Genomic DNA, 14,520 nt, shown 5'->3' with positions numbered 1-14,520 from the left:
CAGTTCACTTCCTCTTATGTTGCACACTTACACCTAAGCATTATGACCAAATTTCTCAATGTCATTGACATTGCAACATCAATGTTCAGGATAATTAGTAAATGATGTGGGAAGTGTAACAACAAAACAGATACTTATTGAGTGCTTACTAGGTGACCTTTGTGTGCATCAACACATATGATGCTAATAACAACCCTACGAGCTAGCTATCATCATCATTCACAGTAAATGATGAGGCCACTTAAGTAGAGAGATTATTTACTTGCCCCAAATTACACACAATTTAGACACAGTACCGGTTGAGAGTGGAGTCAGCCCATTTTAAACACTCTGTTTTCATTATGGGTGCGAGTACCACCTCCAGGAAGATCATCTTCAGAAATACAGCACCTTCAAAACTAACAAAGCATCTTAGAACTTCTTTTCTGTTGTTTTTGTTTCACACAAAATTTGGACGAATTATAAATCTGCTTTCCATGGTTTGGACTACAAAGCCAGTGGTCAGAAAGAACTCGGTTTGTGGCAGTGTTGCGCAAAGCAGCCTTGATCAAGCCAACATGTGTTGAGGTATTTGGGGAGGGAGTTGGAGAAAAGTTGAAGAAAGGTTAAAGTTAGTTCATAATTAGATATAATTTTGCAACCTAAAACCTGAAAAACTTGCTTCAAATGGACTCCCTGGCCCTTTCTAAAGCATGGCCTTGTGACTTTTACTGGAATGCAAAGTTTGTCATTACTCCAGCCAGTAACTCTCTCCCCGACCTGCCTCAAGCTCAAGCTGTCCCCTAAAGCAGAAACTCCAAATTTGCAACTCCACTGATTGTACTCATTTTTTTCAAAAATTTAAATGTTTTCAGATGGGGCTTATCACAGTTCCCACTCATCTCTCTCTATTTTCTGTCATCCAGCCTTACTTCACTCATCGATGTTACATACCTTAACCTACAAGGCATCTGAGCTTCCAAAACTTGCAAGGTAATGGTCTCTAGGAGCACAGATTTCAAAGGGATTGTCTGGTCTTGGATTTCCACACAGAAGTCAGCAGAGATGAGGCGCATGGACCTTCCCAATTCTATTTTCTACTCATTTGGTCCCTCACCACCCAACAAACTCCTTAAAGTTCTTTATGGATAAACTTGCTGTGTGACATTCTGACAAGCCCTAGGTTTACCTTTTAAGAAGTAAGATCTGACTTGCTCAAAAGCCAAGTGGAGAAATCATATAATTTCACCTTTGCCAAATGTGACATGCATTTTGTAAAAGAAAAACCCTGAGATATGAGGGCTAAGTACTGAAGGAGTAAAGCAGAATATCTAAGGATGTTCATAAGTAGACACAGGTGCAATCCCTGCAAATGCACTTGAAAAAGGGTTAATAGTGTACTTTTTAGTTTGTGGGGCTTGAAGTTTTAAAGTGTGCTATTAGGGAAATATTTGATTTCTTATGGTTGGGAACACCTGTGACATGAAAACTTGAAGATACTAAAATACGATAAATGATAATGTTTCAGCTATGCTGACAAGCATGTTTGGCATTGAGGTGGTTACCTGTCAGAAACAGTGTGCTGGTATTCATTACTTTTATTAATGGTCACTGAAACGTGGGACGTGAAAGTGATGGTTTTGTACAATGTATTTAGTTCAAAAGCTGCTTTTGGTATTTTATGATACAGATTGACAAAAGTTTGTGATATGTAACTTAAAACATGTGGGTGCAGTTAAAGTAACCATAGTATTTATTGGATAGAATCTTTTGTTGTTTTTAGAGATATGGAAAAAATTGGATCAGATAGAGTCTAGCTTGCTAAAAAGAAACACAGAACCTTGCTTTTTATGACAAGAGACAAAGCTTCCTAGGGGTTTGCATTTGCAAATTTCTCCTGGCGTCCTTCAGGTTTGTGTACTTGAATCTGAGCACCATATCATCTTTACCATTCTCTTATGCTCTCTCTAACACTTACATAACTAAAGATGCTGTTGCTTAAATGGGTATTTGAGTCAAATTATTAATTTTAATTAAGTATAAATGTTATAGTTTTGCTCTCCTAACCCCTGGCAACTTTCTGATCTCTGCTTTCAAAAGCAAAATATTTGCTTATACCGTATAGAATAAGATGATGGTAACTAGAGTCTTAAGTTTTTAAAAAATGCTTGATTGTCGAAATGAAAGGATCTCAGTAAACATATTGAGTATTATTTATTTGGAACACTATACCAGCTTAACACATAATTATAATTTCAGAATGTGTGCCATTATGCATTTAACATAATTAAGTAAATTAATACAAATCCAAATTCCTCATACACTAATGATGACTCCTAGAACACATTCTATCTTTCCCATTTTTATTCTCAGCATAGTGCATAGAAGCCTGGCCTGTGTAATAAATGCACTTTTAGAACAGTGGATTTTCTCAATTTCAAGGACTCTTTTGGGTGCTTAGCAAAGTATACAGAACAATAGGTCTTTGGACCCTTACTGATCAAAGCAGCCAAATGATTTGTCGATGTTTTGGAAGAAAAAGAGGTGAAATATTCAGTTTATGTTTAATGATTGAGTGGGGAATAGTTTTATAGGAAAGGGGTTTAAGTCACACAGTTAATATTAACAATAGCAGCAATAATAATAAGTTGATTGAGCCTGGAAAAATAATATTCTCCTTGGCTAGAATTTTAGGATTACTTGAACTGTGCTGTCCAATAGAACTTTCTACAATGATGGAAATGCTCTACAATCGGCACTGTCAAATATGGTAGCCATTAGGCATATGTAACTGTTAAGCATTGGAAATGTGGCTTCCATATGTAACTATTAAGCATTGGAAATGTGGCTAAGGCAACTAAGGAACTGGATTTTAAATTTTATTAATTTTAATTAATTAATCAACATTAAATTTAACTAGCCACATGTGTCTAGTGGCTATTGTGTTGGATAGTGCAGTTCCAAAGTGTTTTGTTTTTTTAATTTATTTTTTATTTATTTTTGGCTGCGTTGGGTCTTTGTTGCTGTGCTCAGGCTTTTCTCTAGTTGCAGCAAGCAGGGGCTACTCTTCTTTGGGGTGCGCGGGCTTCTCATTGCGGTGGCTTCTCTTGTTGCGGAACACGGGCTCTAGACACGCGGGCTTCAGTAGTTGTGGTGCCTGGGCTTCAGTAGTTGTGGCTCGCAGGCTCTAGAGCACAGGTCACTAGTTGTGGTGCACAGGCTTAGTTGCTCTGTGGCATGTGGGATCTTCCCAGACCAGGGCTCAAACCCATGTCCCCTGCATTGGCAGGAGGATTCTTAACCACTGCACCACCAGAGAAGCCCCCAAAGAGTTACTAATAAAGCCTCTTTGAGTAATTTCTTTAGTTCACTCATCTATTCATGCACACATTTTATATATTTTTACATTCATTAATTCAACAAATATTTTTTGAGCACCTTCTTCGTTTCAGGCACTGAGAATGTGATGAGCAAAACTGACCAGGGCCCTACCCTCACAGAGCTTATATTGTCTCATGGAATAGATGAAAACCAATCAAATGATCACACAGCTGGTGGGAATTAGGAGAATGTGACGGTTGTAGGATTATTCCATGTGGCTGATTTCTGTGAGGAAATCCAGGCTTTTCAACCTCTTTAAAGTCTTCTGATTTCCCACAAGGGAGTGACCTCTGACCTGGGATCTGAAAGATGTTTGGCCCTTTGAAAGGGATAGATTTTATCAGTTGACACTACAGAGATCAAGCAGGGCTGGTAGAAACAAATTTAGATAATTATCAGACTGACTACACATGTAAACAAAATCACTGTTTCTCTTTAGAAGGAAGAAGAAGAATACCAGGAGCTTGGTGGCTTAGAAGCATTAAAGCTGTCAAAACTGAAAGTAGAGCAGTTGATCATAGGATATCCAGGGAGTTTCCAAGTCATTCTGTCTCACAGTATATAAAGGTACAGACCCTCTTAAGTGCTTCTTTCTCTTTTATTGAAATAAGGTGTAGAAAACACACACACACACACACACACACACACACACACACGCACGCACACCTGGGTATAATTAAGAAGTAAGACGTTAGGTAAATTACATTTCCTTAAAGAAATATTCTGATGTTCTCAGAAACCTATACTCCTACTGAATACTAGCTAAGTTTCTGATATAGACAAATTGTGTCTCCTGTACACATGCCATATGAAACAGCACTGATCTCTTCCATCTAAATATTTCCCAGTACCCTAGGATGGTCATCTGTGAAATAGATGATCTGAAGGTTCAGGAAACAAAACTATCCAAAGGAGCACAAATAGTCATCAGAATGTAGTTTGCATGTAGAATTCCAGTCTCCCTGGAACTTCTAGCCAGTAATCTAATTTAAGCATGAAATGATATATGATAATTTGAAAATAATTATGTACTCTTAAATGAGAAGCCACTAAAGCACAGCAGCACAGAATTAAAGTAGCATGTGACAGTCTCTAATTTTACATGCTGTAATTTTAATTTGGGGTTTGGAGTCAGGGTGGCAATGCCTCTTCAAAACATTCTGATCTTGATAAAAAATATCCAGGCAGAATATCTAAGAGAAATACACTCTGTCATCCTCAAAAGAGTGTAAAAAGTGCATCTAGCACTTCCCACGGTGCAGTATTTCATGAATCTGTCTAGTTTTGTGGAATGCTGCCAGATGGCTGAGCTCTATTTCCACACACCCCCACCCCTTTTCTTGGTATGCCTGAGAGCATATGACTTAGGCTACAGCCATGCCTACAGCAAAATTACACCGTGCTTAATTAACAGAAATCACTACATAACATACCTATGGACCATTCCTGGGGGTGTGTTGGATAGAGCTACTGGGAACTCTTGGGTCAATGCAGTGTTGAATGCTTTTCTCTCACCTACAAATATTAACATGTGTTCTTCCCTGAACCAACAGGTAAGATCTCCACAAGTGATGGGACATTGCTCTGTAATTCAAGTCCTCAGATACCCTGAAGCCTCTGAACTAGATTGTGCTGAGTTCATGTCTCTATAAAACCCACAACGACTGTCTTTTCATCAGGATACATGCTCACTCCCTTCCCAGAGGCAGGCATTGCTACTAGGGGATCCCTAGGTTGTTATTACCCTACACCCAGTCTTTCTAACCTGCAGTTTTTCACAGGAAAGAATTCTTTTTTTTTTTTTTTTTTTTTTGCGGTACGCGGGCCTCTCACTGCTGTGGCCTCTCCCGTTGCGGAGCACAGGCTCCGGACGCGCAGGCTCAGCGGCCATGGCTCACAGGCCCAGCCGCTCCGCGGCATGTGGGATCTTCCCGGACCGGGGCACGAACCCGTGTCCCCTGCATCGGCAGGCAGACTCTCAACCACTGCGCCACCAGGGAAGCCCAGGAAAGAATTCTTGTTGAAAGGCTTCTGTGTGCAGAGGGGATGACGGGAGGAGTATTGGTTTGGGGAGGAGAATTCAGCTCATTTCACTAGTGGTCACTAATGCCTTTCTGTCCAATCACTCCTCCAGGCCCAAACCATTATACAATACATGTTGTAGCCTTTTGCATGTAGGTTATAACCTAAGCAAATAATCTTGTGGAATACTTTAACTTTTTATAATGTAAAATTTCAAACATATCAAAAAGTGAGGCACACTAGTGTGATGAAGCTCCGTGTATTCCCATCACTCAGCTTCCACATAACCAACTCATGGCCAGTCTTATTCCATCTACACCCCTACACCCCTACCACTTGTATTATTTTGAAGCAAATTCATGAATAGTTTGCACTTCGATGGAGCAGTTAATAGAGGAGGCCACTTTTTCCCTAAAGCCGGTTTTGATTCTTTTCTTCCCAGCAGGAAGAAACTGTGATCCTTGAGACTCCCTAGCATTTTATTTCTACATTTCTTCTAGCACCAATCACATCTTGTCTGGTATTATAGGTCTTTTTGTACATCCTATCTTTCCTATTGAACCCTCAATTCCTTAAAGGCAGGACTTAGGACTAATTCATCCAGCATTCAATAAATGCTTATTGAATGAAAGAAGAAATGTACAAAGATGGGCTACAATGACTAAAATACAAATTCAGATCAAAATAGATACACATTCAGCACTGGGAATCAAAGAAACAGACATTTCTTCACCTCAGATTTGCTCCTTCTGTTTATAAATCGTAAGTAGAGACCTTGAGTTTCTTCCAAACGCCAATACAATCTTTAGGGAAAATATGTTTATCTTGAATTGGATGATAAAGGACTTAAATATGGTGAAAGATGTATTTGTTATTTACAATAATGTAGATAGAAGTGGTTTCTTGTAGCTATGCATTAATATAATACAAACTTGAAAACAGCAATCCATATTTTGCATGAAATAACAAAAGAAATTTTGGAAGGACAATTTTCTTCCACAGAGAAAGAAAATGGACTTTGGAGTTGGGCAGACTTGGCCGCAGAGCCCTGCCTTCAGCAAGTTACTTAACCTCTCCGACCCTTACCTTCCTAATATATAAAAGTGGAAGGACTTTTTTCTTGTTTCACGTGATTATGAAGGATTAACTGGGATAGCATATATGAAATCTCCAGCACTGCCTGTCATATAGCTGGTGCCCTCATGCACTGGTAATAATATTAGCAACCACTTAAGAGTTTACTATATGCTGGTTCCTGGATTAAGCAGGATACATGTATTATTCTAATTAATCTTCACAGTAACTTTGAGGACAGTTAATACTTCCATTTTGTTGATGAGAAAACCAAGGTCTAGAAACTTAAGTAACTTGTTCAAGGTCACATAACTGATAAGAGGTAGAGCTGGGGTTTGGAGATTTAAACCTGGGTCTCTCTGACGCTAAAGAGGAATTCTTTGTAATTATTGTGCTGCCTGACTTTCATTAAAATTTCTTTGAAACTTTGTATAGAAAAGGGTCTTTCTTAAAACTTTAAGGAAAATATCTTTTCTTTCAACCCCTTACTGCTGCTGTAACAGAACCTGAGAAATAAGCAGCTTTGAATAATTAGGAATTTTTGAAAGTAGGAGGGTTAATAATGGAAGGATGAACATTTGAAGACCACATTCACTTTTATTTTAAACACTTATAAGAATAGTGATTGTATAGAAAATTGATATATTTATTTAAGGGATGTATACTATACAGAGACTTTTTGTAACACTAATTCTAGTGATGTTGCAGAAAAATATACCTGAAGGCACAACTTCCGTAAGATACCAACAGAAACAGCAGCATCAGAAATGTATAAAACTTATAAAATTTGGAAGATTTTAAGTGAAAAAGCTAGTAAAGTGTTTAGTGCATGATATATAATGAACATGGAATAGATATTTGTTGGATAACATGAAGCATGAGTCATAAAACACCTAATATATTAAGTCACTCAGAATCTGAGGCAGTGTCCAGTGCCTAATTAAGTCTTAGGAAAACCTCTACGAGTATATATTTCCTTTTTCTCCTTCTCCTTATTAGAAGTTCTGTCATTTCCTAAGTCTATTAGTTCCATTGGTTATCCCACTACAAAAGCCTAGAAAGGCTTCCATTGAAATATTCAGGTTGACTATTTGAGGTTGTCAACACTGTCCTCTTGGAATAAAAATATTTAAAGGGTTTGTTCTTCTAGGAAATGTAGTCCAGCTTGAAAATTCATCCTTAAGATTGAGATGGAGTGGCTGTTCCCTACAACTCTCCACCTTCTGAACACAGATTTACTGTAGTAAAGAAAAATCTGAGTCAAATGTCTGAGGAACAGGGTGTGATTGAGCTAAAACTGCCAATTTTGTTACAGCGTGTTTGGAAAAGTTGCCCCCAAACCGGCTGTCATGAGTACTTCTTAAATTAAAATAATTCCCACTGAATCTTTTGAAAGTAAATAGTTGATGTCCTAGAATCTCCCAGGAAAAGCCATTGTAAAGTCTCATGAGGACGGGAACTTTTGTCTGTGGCACTCACCTCTGCATGCTCAGGGCCTGGCACTTGGCAGGTGCCATAGATCTGTGTGGACTTGGGAATAAAGGAAAATTATTTATGCCACAGCTCAGCTATACCAGGAGCCTGGCTTTGCGCTTATTCTTACAGTTAAAGCTTTCCCTAAGTGAGCTCTAAAATTCCCAGATGTTATATAGTAAACACTCCTCAAATAAGTTTGGGATAACAACCTCGATATGGTTCAAGTCATATGTGGCAAAGATAAACCTGCCCTAGTACTGTTGCACCCTAAAACTCCCCATGGATTTGGAAGCTGGCAGAGATAAAGCAGACCCCAAGATGGTCTCAGCTGGACAAATGCTGAACAGAACAATTGCTGCCTCCAGTTGCTTTTGACACAAGTATTTGGTGGGGTGGGGAGCAGAGGAGGATAGTATGTTTGATATGTGTGGACAGGCTCTTTCTTTTTTATCCTGCAGCCTTTAGAAGTTAATGATAATAAATTAATACTGCAGGGTCGTCAAGGTCAGACACCCTGTATCCTACAGGGCACCTGGACTTCCGATCCACTCAGATAAGAGGAAAGACAAAGGAGCAGTAGCCACCTGTCTTTATTAGAAATGGTGGGACTTCCCTGGTGGCGCAGTGGTTGAGAGTCCACCTGTCGATGCAGGGGACACGGGTTCGTGCCCCGGTCCGGGAGGATCCCACATGCCACGGAGCGGCTGGGCCCGTGAGCCATGGCCGCTGAGCCTGCACGTCCGGAGCCTGTGCTCCGCAACGGGAGAGGCCACAACAGTGAGAGGCCGGCGTACCGCAAAAAAAAAAAAAAAAAAAAAAAGAGAGAGAGAAATGGTGCTTGGTGCCCTGGTAGGGCTCTGCCAGTCTGCTTTGGCTTGCGTGTGGGTTGGGCAACTCGCCACTAAGAGGTCCTCACAGGGAGAAAGGCTTAAGGGGGTGGGCAGCATGATAGAAGAATCACCAGATTGAAACACAAGTCTAAATATATTCATCTTGTCCTTGTCTCATCTTTAATGTAACCACTTGAGGAATTAAGTTGCTCCTGTATGTTAGGGTGCCTCAGTTTCCCTAAGTTTTGCTCTCCCCCTGTTTAGCCATGGGCAGAGAATACACTTCTACCCTAGGGGCTGCCGCTTGTAGAAGGAGATAATGCTCTTGCACACATTACTAAGCTCAGCGTGAAATTAGTCCCCAAAGGGAGGAGGCGTGACCAATGCGTGTCAGATGTTCAGGCTTTCTGCGTGACTCCAGCCAGGGGCAGGGATGTGGCTATGGGGAAAATAGGGTTTGGGGAAACAAAGGAGCTTGAAGGCAACCAGAGTTCCAGGCTAACCCCACAGAATAAAATGCAAGGAGTGAGGAGTAGGATGGAGGGCGAGTGGGAGGCAGTGGAATAAAAGAGGGAGGGGAGATCCTTGCAAGCCATGTATTAGAGGTCTTGTTAACTGGCCTGGCCACTCACCAGCAGTGTCTCACTGTTGCTGTTGCCTCCAGTTGCTTCCGATCTGGAGTGGAGAGTTGCCCAACCCACACGCAAGCCAGAGCAGACTGGGTGAGCCCTACCAGGGCACCAAGCACCATTTCTAATAAAGACAGGTGGCTACTGTTCCTTTGTCTTTCCCCTTATCTGAGTGGATCGGAAGTCCAGAAGTCTCACCTAGCACTTTCCTGGGTCTCACTGTCCTCATTTGTAAAATGTCATCAGGTTGTTAAGAAGAGCAGATGAATACATGGAAAACAGTTTGGTTTGCACCTGCACCCCGCCCCCACTCAAAATGCTCAATAAACATTAGCTCTTATTATTTGTAGCTCAGGCTTGCTCCTATGATTTGGTTTCATTAGTTTATCTACAGTTTGTACCAAGACAGGGTTATTTTGAAACACAGAGTTTCCACTCGGTATCACTTCATAGTTTGAGTAAACTCACACACACCTGTGCTGGGAAAGGTTGGAGATCCTTAAGAAATGTTCTTAAGAAGGATTACACCTGCCACTAGGTGTGAATTATTTGGCTAATTTAGTGTTACAACTAACAAAATAATGGGGGAAAAAAAGGCTTTCCTTACATCTGTCCTCACTTGGTAATATAAAAGGAGACTTAGTGGCTCACTCTCTCACTTGTTCAAAAAAAAAAAAAGGCAATTAAAGAACTTCACAAAACATTTGGTTGCAAAGCCTGAAAAGAGTGCACATCTCGAGAGCAGTTCCTTTCTTCTGCAGGAATACATTTTCATTAGGTCTTGGGTCAGCCTGTATCTAGGCTTTGGGAGAGAATGTGCTGGCTTAAGGCAGACCTCTGTACCAATTTAGAGTGGGATCTGATAAAAAAGCCCACGAGAAGAAGAAAGAAGCTATGAGCTTCCAGATCACTACATGGTCAAGAATTCATAGGACTTGAAATTCTGATCTGGACCAGAATGTGCTTTTGACAAACACAGGGGAGAAATTATTGTAAATGTGCTATGCTAGCTGGCCCAGTAGGAGAAGTGGGACAAAAATGTAAAAAATTTTTTTTTAATTTTATTATTTAAATCCTGAGGTGAGGGGGAATAAACAACCTTTTAGGTTAATCTTTACTACCTACCTTATCAAGGGAGTCCAAACCCTTGATACAAGGTCATTTTAGATGTAAAACAAGAATAACATGGAGGCATAATTATAATATACAAAACATAAATCACAGCAAACAGTGGGGAGAGGGATGGGCAAGACAGGTGATGTGGATTAAGAAGTATAAGCTACTAGGTATAAAATAAATAAGATTAAGGATATAATGTACAGTACAGGGAATACAGCAAATATTTTACAATAACTTTATATGGAGTATAATTTATAAAAATGTCAAACCACTATGTTGTACACCTGAAACTAATATAATATTGTAAATCAACTATAATTCAATTAAATTTTTTTAAAAATTACAGCAAATAAATTTTCGTAGAGACTTGGCTAGTTCTGGTCAGGAGAAAATTCTTTGTGTATTTGCACTGGAGTTACCTTCATAGTGTAACCTAGGGGAGTTACATTAGTGTAACTTAGTAGTGGAGTTATTGGAAAGTCATTATTGTAGAGTGGCTTCCATAATTAGTCTGTGGTTAATAGGTCCCTGACAGAAATTAACTCTGAGGAAAGCATCATAGGGAAACTCAGTTTTAATCTAGGGTTTTGCAAGTTCATACAATTGGCAGTGGCCTAAGGAGCAGAATGGGTTAACTGAAGTGGGCTGTTACCAAATTGTTTGCGTTCAACCTTAGTTTTCTCCTTATTAATAAAAAGGTAATGTGTTTTCAGGACAAATATTGTGAATGCTCCATAAGCAGAGAAAAATTAAAGTTATAAGTTAAATTGCCATTATTCATTAGGAGAGAAAGAATTAAAAGAGAAAGAAAAGTTAAACTTGATACTTTCAAGTTTAATGTCAGAACCTTGAAGTCTGGATCTTGCCCATTTATGACAGTGTAATCCTGAATAGGTAGGTAACTTAGTTTCCCTACATATGGCCTTGAGTAAATAACTTAACTTTTCTGGTATAAATTAGGAATACTTTATGAACATTTCATCAATGTCTACACAGCAAAAAAAAAAAAGTTATTGCTGATTGCTCGGTTTAGGCGATCAGTGAAGATATCAGAACCAGCCAAGACAAATCTGAGACTTAACTGCCCTTGACTTGCCTGCCTTGATTACTTACATGGCCTTAATTAGTCAGCTTGGTGCAGATCTCCTTTTACTTTGTACTCAGCAAATTTGACTGCAGAGTTGTTTTCCTCCCCTGTGAAAATGAGCAATGTTTATATTACTAAGATCTAAAAGAAAAATTTTAAAGATGACTAAAAACTAGAGTGTGGAAAATTTTCATTTACTGAGCCTCCACTTTCTACTTTCTTGTGTCACCCAAAGGGTGGTTCCTCACTCCCTTGGGTCACCTGCCTCTAGTTCAGTGGCTCTCAAACTTTTTAAAAAATTAATTTTTATTGGAGTATAGCTGATTTACAATGTTGTGTTAGTTTCTGCTGTACAGCAAAAGTAAATCAGTTATACATATATCCACTCTTTTTTAGATTCTTTTCCCTTATAGGTCATTACAGAGTATTGAGTCGAGTTCCCTGTGTTATATACAGTAGGTTCTTATTAGTTATCTATTTTATATATAGTAGTGTGTATGAGTCAGTCCCAATCTCCCAATTTACCCCTCCTCCTGTCTTTCCCCCTTGGTAACCATAAGTTTTTCTACATCTAGGGACTCTCAAACTTGACTAGCTTCAGACTCACCTCAAGGGCTCGTTAAAACAGATGGCTGGGCCCCACCCGCAGAGTTTCTGATTCACTGGGTCTGGCGTAGGACCTGAGAATTTGCCTTTCTAAGTTCCCAGTGATGCTGGTGCTGCTGTTCTTGGGACCACACTTTGACAACCACAAAGGGAACTGGCCTCCTGCCAGCTACTTAATTGTCCCCATAACACCCTCCCTCCCCCCACCTTACCCCTAAGCCTTTATCTCCTCCTTGGGTCCTTGCTTTCACCACTGTAAGTAACCAGTGGGATCCCTGCCCTTTTGGCTTCTGAATATGAGGTTAAGGAGAGACTACAAAGGAGGCCTATAGGTTTATGAGAACTTCCCCACATTTTCAGGAACCTCACAGTGAGCTCCAAAACATTTTCCTATGGTTGCCATACGACCAGAATGGAAACCAAGAAAGGAAACAAGGAAGCTAAGGGTGAGGTCTGGACAGATTTCCCTTTCCTTCTCAAGTTCCTCTTCTACTATGTGACGCTGTAGAAGCAAGATCCAATGACATCAGCATCTTTGGTGAAAAGGAAAACAGAAGTGGAGGGTATACAGGGAGGGGATTAGTAGTCTGGAGGCACCCGACCTAGCAAATCCAGCGTGGGTGTCCAGCATCTTAATTAGTGAAAGCACCATCTGAATGTGGCCTCAGTTGCAGGTTTGGGCCCAGATGCATCTAATTCAAGTCAACAAGTAAATATTAAGCAATGATTATGTGTCAGGGAAGTGTTATGGGAAATAGAAAGAAAAGCATGACATGGATCCTGCTTTCAAGGAATCTATTATCTAGAAGGGGAGAGAAGAACTGTATACAAACCACTAAGGTACAAGACAGACTGTGACTCTTTGGGAGCCCTGGGCTATGGCTGCAAATGGGCTCCTGGCCATATCCTGTGCATCTGGGCCACTATCAGAAGGTTAGAGATGGCTGAAGTAGAGGCCTGTGTTAGGGAGTTGGTGGCAGTCAGTTAGGGGATTCGGTGCTAAAGAGGTTATTAGTTGACTGCAGAAGCAACTACATACTTCTACCTAGCTATTTGTGATCACTGAGGCCAATTTTCAATTTTAATCTATATATATGCATCCCTAATTTTGGTGAGGCCCCTCTTCCTACTCACAAATCTGTGTTTGTAAATGACTAATTGTTGTTCTATCCACTTGAGTAGTTAAGCAACTAAATGACTGCATGTGCAAATTCAGGGGTTTGGAGACAAACACAACTATGTTAGTGGTTGCATAATCCCAAGGTGGAAAGGGAAAATTAATAGGCAACCTGTGAAAATCATTACTAATGTTTTTTGTCTAAACTATCAAGAAATAAAATTACATACTTGGTCTGTGGAACATGATAGATGGGGTAGACTATCAGACAAGGAACACAGCAATCTTCTGTGTTACAATAACAAGGCTGATGCCTTGTTATTTGAATCAGTAGAATCTGTATCAACAACAACAACAAAAATAAAACCAAACCATGAGATCCTGAATATTTTGAGGCCATTCCAATTTCAGTTTCAGTGGGTCTAGGGAGTTTGAAATTTTGTGTGGCTGAAATGGTTACGAGATCACCCAAAATTCATCATCCTCCTTCCATAATGGAACTGTTGCTGGGAGGTGGATTGAGGCCCAAAGAAAGAGATGATCCCACAAAGATTCCTATGTTCCTGCAACCCTAGAACCACCTGCCTCTGCCTGCCCCCTCCTCCCTGATGGAATGCCACAGGAGAGGGATACCAGGAGGATGCAGACAGAGTAGAAACAAAGAAACATTTCCACTTCTCATTTTTGTATGAGGCTGTACCCTTTACATGGCTGGACTCTTTTGGGAGTACTGGAAGAAAGGAATAGGGTCATTTAGGAGCTCCAGGGCCCTAGGATATAGGCATGTTGGGTGGGTGTGTGGGATGGGATGTGGGAACGTGTAGAAAGGAAAGCTTGTGATGGAGCCAAAGTGATACAAATGCCTAGAGGCTCCAACTAGCTAATCCTCAGGCACCTCCAGCAGGGCACTCTTATCTCTCTTGCTCAGCATAATGGTTAGGCTCCTGAGAAGAAGTAATTAAAAAAAATAAAAGTGAATTTTGTCATAAGAAAAAAATGAAATCATGCTCCAGTAGGTTGAAAAAATAATCTGTCAGGTATTTTGTATGTGTGTGTGTGTGTGTGTGTGTGTGTGTGTGTGTGTGTGTGTGTGTGTGTGTTTATCTCATTATTATGACCATGGACTTTATGTCCACAAACAATAAGTTTATGGAAAAAAAGTAAAGACATAACAACGATTATTCATAAAGTAGAGAAGAA

The 14,520-nt window shown here is 40.0% G+C and overlaps 1 protein-coding gene across 2 annotated transcripts in view; it reads right to left on the bottom strand.

Moving 5' to 3' along the window:
- PELI1 (pellino E3 ubiquitin protein ligase 1) overlaps nucleotides 1–14,520 on the bottom strand; it is a 325,875-nt gene that overhangs the window by 84,466 nt on the left and 226,889 nt on the right. Inside the window, exon 9 of one of the 2 annotated variants that reach the window (XM_067007513.1) lies at nucleotides 11,624–11,704. The exons of the other annotated variant lie outside the window; for it this stretch is intronic. The gene's annotated coding sequence lies outside the window, so the exon portion shown is untranslated. The remainder of the gene's footprint in view (nucleotides 1–11,623; nucleotides 11,705–14,520) is intronic. 2 annotated transcript variants of the gene reach the window in all.

Source organism: Kogia breviceps, chromosome 11, assembly GCF_026419965.1.
Source record: "Kogia breviceps isolate mKogBre1 chromosome 11, mKogBre1 haplotype 1, whole genome shotgun sequence".
NCBI classification, from domain to species: Eukaryota; Metazoa; Chordata; class Mammalia; order Artiodactyla; family Physeteridae; genus Kogia; species Kogia breviceps.
This window is presented reverse-complemented; position numbering and strand designations above follow the sequence as displayed.